Consider the following 5,462-nt stretch of genomic DNA (forward strand, 5'->3'; position numbering starts at 1 on the left):
GCTGAGATAGGTAGATTGCTCTTTTTATTTGCAAATATTATTAACATTAAGGATTATGAACTCATCTAATTCCTTTTTATTTGAACATAATATTTACAGGGATAGTAAGAATGCTTAAGTACATGGGAAAGCTGATTGAAGAGATGGTCAATCAGTTCATGCCTTTAACATATGAGAAGATTTCTTTAACTTGTTGAGTATATATATTGTTATGTTGGTTTGAACTGATTGGTTGCATGTATGATGTTGTTGTAGGTGATAAAGGGTTGTGTATAGGAATTGCCATGAACTGATTTCGTTTGAATAATGATGCTGCAACTAAATAAAGAAGGGTTGTGTATGTGCTATGAACTGATTTTGTTTGTATACCGTAGTCAGACATAAGTATGTGATAAAGAAGGGTTGTGTATGTGTATTGCTATGAACCGATTTTCTGTTTATGGAAGCTAAAACTGACTATGAGTATGTATATGAAGCATGAGTGAAATGTTCACTTGAATAGTGATACTGCAACTAAATAAAGAAGTGGGTTGTGCTATGAACTGATTTCGTTTGTATGAAGCTTGCATGTATGAAGCATAGTCATATAGTCAACTAAATCTCCTTCACTATGTATCTTCCACTTGGCTTGTTATCTTATGGAAAAGCATTCAACATGGTGATGAAGTTATATGAACTTGTGGTGACAGTATCATAAACTTCATCATCGTGCTTATTTTTCAACGAGTACAATCCAAGTGGTAGATACATAGTAAAGGAGATTCAAGTTGTGGAACTGCTTAGTGCTACTTGTATAAAGCATGTTGTCAAGGGCTGTGAACTTTTCTTTAAACTTATTGAGTATATATATATATATGAATGTGATTGAATGTTATCTTATTGAGTATGTGCGTGAAGGGTTGTGTATGAAGCATAGTTATATATATATATTGCATTTATGAATCATAGTCATATAGTGAAGGGTTGGTATGAACTGATTGGTTGAATACCTTAACCCTACATGAATATGTAGTGAAGGGTTGTCTATAAAGCATAGTTATATATGTGTATGAAGCACAGTCATATATGTGTATGAAGCATAGTCATAAATATGTATGAAACATGATCCTGTTTATGGTTGATGTTCTGTTTAGGAAGCTAGAACCGACTATGAGTGTGTGTATGAAGCATGATCCTGTTTATGGTTGATGTTCTGTTTAGGAAGCTGGAACTGATTATGAGTATATGTATGAAGCATGATCCTGTTTATGGTTGATGTTCTGTTTAGGAAGCTAGAATTGACTATGAGTATGTGTATGAAGCATGATCATGTTTATGGTTGATGTTCTGTTTAGGAAGCTAGAACTGACTATGAGTATATGTTTGAAGCATGTAGTAAAGGGTCATGAGTGATATGTGATTGGACATACTCTTATACCTTTTATACTATATATATACTCTTATCCTACGAGTTATATGTGATTGGCCATACTCTTATGCTTTGAATGTTCATTTGAGTATGTTTGAAGTATGTGTTGAAACACAATTTCCACATTAATTTTTATTATGACAAAAATGTTAAATGAAATTAATATCTCCATAATTAATAACACATTAAATTTAAATGCTGATTTATTTATACTAATGTATTTGTTAAGTGTTTTTGATGAATTAAATATAAGTTTAAAGAATTAAGAAAAGGCCTTAAGAGACAAATTAAAAGCCCATGGATCAAAGGCTATTGGATCAGCTTCAGCCTAATAGCCAGAAGGATCCAGAAGCACAATATATGTCTCAAAGATAAGACAATCTCGGAAGACAACGGATCAAGTCACCTGAGACAAGATCAAAATTTGACCCTGTGCAACTGGCAAAGCCTCACCAAATACAGAAAGATTCAAAAGCTCCAGACGGCATATCCCCTGGTCAACCTGAGAGCTTTGCCTGATTTGGTTAGACAATCAGTCTGCTTTCGACCAAGCTTTGAAGCACAGCACAACAGACAAATCAACAGAAAAGAGAAAGAAGCCTATTGGCTGTTCACACTGGGCTCTGAGGGTGAAAGCGACAAAAGAGCCGTTTCCCTCCAACGGTTATTTCGAAATTTGAAATGATCAATGCTTTGAAGTGTCACTATAAAGTCCCCATGATTTGCAACATTGGAATAGGATCTTCAACACTGAAATTCTGAGAGAATCATTCTTGAAGTTCCCAAGCAAAGTAAAGCAAAAGCATTTACACAATCACTGTAATAATTTGTGTAACAATTTCTAAGCTCATTCATATCGTTCTGATTCAGAACAAAATCATCAATAAATTAGAATAGCTCGGAAGCTCTTCTGTTTGTTCGGTATTAAGCAAACAGAGAGTTAGGTAGTTGAGTGTAGGTTATAGAGGAAGGTACACTGTAATATCTCAATATTTATTGTAAGGGTTTGTGCTCTACCATCAAAGAGCTCAATAGTGGATTAAAGCTCGGAAGAGGGTAGGCAGGAGGCCAAACCAGGATAAAACTGATGAGTATCATTTTCTAACTCTTATTTTCTAACTCTTACTCCTTATTATTGATTGCTTTTTGGTTTCGGAAGTATTAAATCTAAATTAGTCAGACTTGCATTCTAAAACGTACTAAGTTTGGAAGCCCCTCTGAGGCGCTAGTTTCTGAACCAAGGGTAGAAAAAATCTTAGTTACTATTCAACTAAAGTTGCTGCTGATCTTTAAGATTCACCCTCTATATCGTGCTATTAAAACTGTGAGAATCACTTTTACTTAGTTAAATTTTTAAACTCTCAATAGTTCCATTAACCCCCCCCCTTTGGAACTAATTCTCACATTATAATGGACCAACAATATGTAGTAAAGGGTCATGAGTGAAATAATGATGCATGAACTGATATCAGTATGTGTATGAACCTGCTTAGTGCTACTTGTATATACCTTAATCACTGAAGTATAGTGATGGGTTTATGATGCTATCAGCACAAGTTTTACTTGGCTTGTTATCTTATAGAAAAGCATTAAGCATGGTGATGGGTTTATGATGCTATCAGCACAAGTTTTAAACTTATAGCGACAGCAACGTAGACTTCAACACCATGCTCACTTTTCAACAAGTACAATCCAAATGGCATGTTGTCTAGGGTTGTGAACTTTTATATCAATTTAGGAATATACCTGTATATATGAATAAGTTGTCTACTTGATATATAGCATGTTCTGTGTCACTTGAATATACATATGTATAGTAATAAGTTGTCTACTTTGTATTACGAAAAAAGGAAATGATGCAGAGGCGCATGATGTGCGAATAGCAACCAAGGAGGTCTGCATACTAAATAAACATTGGAGCTGGATGGTGAGGAGTACTAGAGAGGCATAAAAGGCAAATTGATTACCAAGTAGATTTGTAATCAATTTGTTCTTCGATTTGCCTTTGATGCCTCTCTAGTACTTCACACCATCCAACTCCATTGTTTGTTTAACATACAGACCTCCTTGCATGTTATTCGCACATCATGACCCCCTAATGAATCCAACTCAATTGGTCTACTAAGAGATGGATTACATTAACGAATCTAGAGCTAGAGGCTCTAGAAATCAATCAAACTTGGGACATCATGCTTTCCCCTCCTAATGTCAAACCTTTACCTACTAGGTGGGTATTTCGAGTCCATTACAAATGAAATGGTGTGGTTGATAGATTTAAATCCAGACTAGTTGTCAAAGGCTACAACCGAGATGTTGACTATTATGAAACCTTAAAATGGCCAAGTCATTCACAATTAAGATGTTTTTTTTTTTTTGCTATTGGAGCAGTAAGAGGTCGGAAAAAATAGCGTGTGGCTGTCAACAATGCTTACTTGCATAGACATTTGGATAAGGACATCTATTTGGAACCACCATTGGGGTATGGAAAGGTAGTTAAAGTCAGGCATGTAAACTTGTTAAGTCTCTCTATGGACTAAAATAAGTCGGGCACCAATGGCATAAGGAGATCTCCACCTAATTGCTTGCATATGGATTTAAAAGGTCACCAAATGATCATTGTTTGTTTCTGTTAAATACATAACAAGAGGATTCCAAATTTCTGGCGTTATTAGTGTATGTGGATGGCATACTTATCATGAGTGCTCATGATGAAAGTATAGAGGCAGTCAACATGTACCTTCACAAACTTTTCACTACGAAGGATCATAGAAAAGCCAAATATTTCCTTGGCATTGAAATTACTCGATTAAGGATAGGTTTGTTTCTATCACATACCAAGTATATTACAAATATCATACAATATACATGATTGACTGATGCAAATAAAGTTGCTAATCTAATGACCATTGGCATAGTGCTCAGATAACAGGTAAGTCAACATATGCAGGTTCCTGATGCGCCTCCGTAAGAAGGCTCACTAAGGGATAAGTGTACCCCGTCGTTATCAAGTAATAAAATCTAGACAAGTCCAGGTATCGAATCCACAAGATTTATTTCTGCAAGTATCGAGCTACTTGGTCTCAGGTGTTATCTAGGCTATAGGGGGTTTGAATTGGTTTTGATTAAGTTAACCTACTCCTAATTAAGTTACTTCTACTCATATCTAAGTTATTCTACTCCTAAGTGATCTTTTACCAATGTAATTGTCCGAAGGGACATGAGGTGATACGATAATAATGAGAATAGATTGTTTAGACAACGAAATTAAAACCTAATCTAAGTCACTTGTGTCCGAGGCGATTAACCCTACCTATCCTCCTGAGGTCTCTAGTTCGTGATTCCCTTGTAAGGCCGAAACTAGCTCTAAGGCTCAGCAATTTGGGCTTAATCATCTATAAGGTCGTCAATCCTATAGGCACTGACTAGGTCAGATTCAGCTCGCAATATGTGCCAACTTAATTTTGGGATTATCGAATGAGTTAAACCAATCAGACAAAGCGTAAGACAAAGAATCAAACAATAAAACAATTGAACAAACAAAACTATAACATATATTAAAGATGAAAAGTATAATGACGAAGATACAATGAGCCTAGGATTCATAACATGGATCAGAGGCTAGACAGAATATAAAAGAAGAAAAATCTCTTTCAGGGAACCTGTCTACCAATGCATGCGTCTTCCTAGGACTTAAGGATGGAACTTGAGCAATCCTCGATGAACGGAGCTTCGGAGGTGTCTTCAATGGAGGTTGAAGGAGATGGAGGAGGTGGAGAGGATTTCTCAAGGTGGGGCTTAGGTTTTTACAAAGATAAAATATATCTAATTTACAATAAAAAGGTCCTATTTATAGTTGTGTTTGAGTCCTAAACCTAATTGGATTTGTTTCCTATTGCAGGTGGAGAAGTCAGGAGTGAAACGTGGAGTCGTGGGGTCGGGAATCAGTCAAAAGACTGATGCCCGAGGCACAACTCGCCGAGCTGGGCGGGCCAGCTCACCGAGCTGGCCTCTAGCAGCCAGCTCGGCGCGAGCTGGCCTCTGATGGCCAGCTCGC

The sequence above is a fragment of the Euphorbia lathyris genome, chromosome 5, assembly GCF_963576675.1.
Source record: "Euphorbia lathyris chromosome 5, ddEupLath1.1, whole genome shotgun sequence".
In the NCBI taxonomy this organism is placed as follows: Eukaryota; Viridiplantae; Streptophyta; class Magnoliopsida; order Malpighiales; family Euphorbiaceae; genus Euphorbia; species Euphorbia lathyris.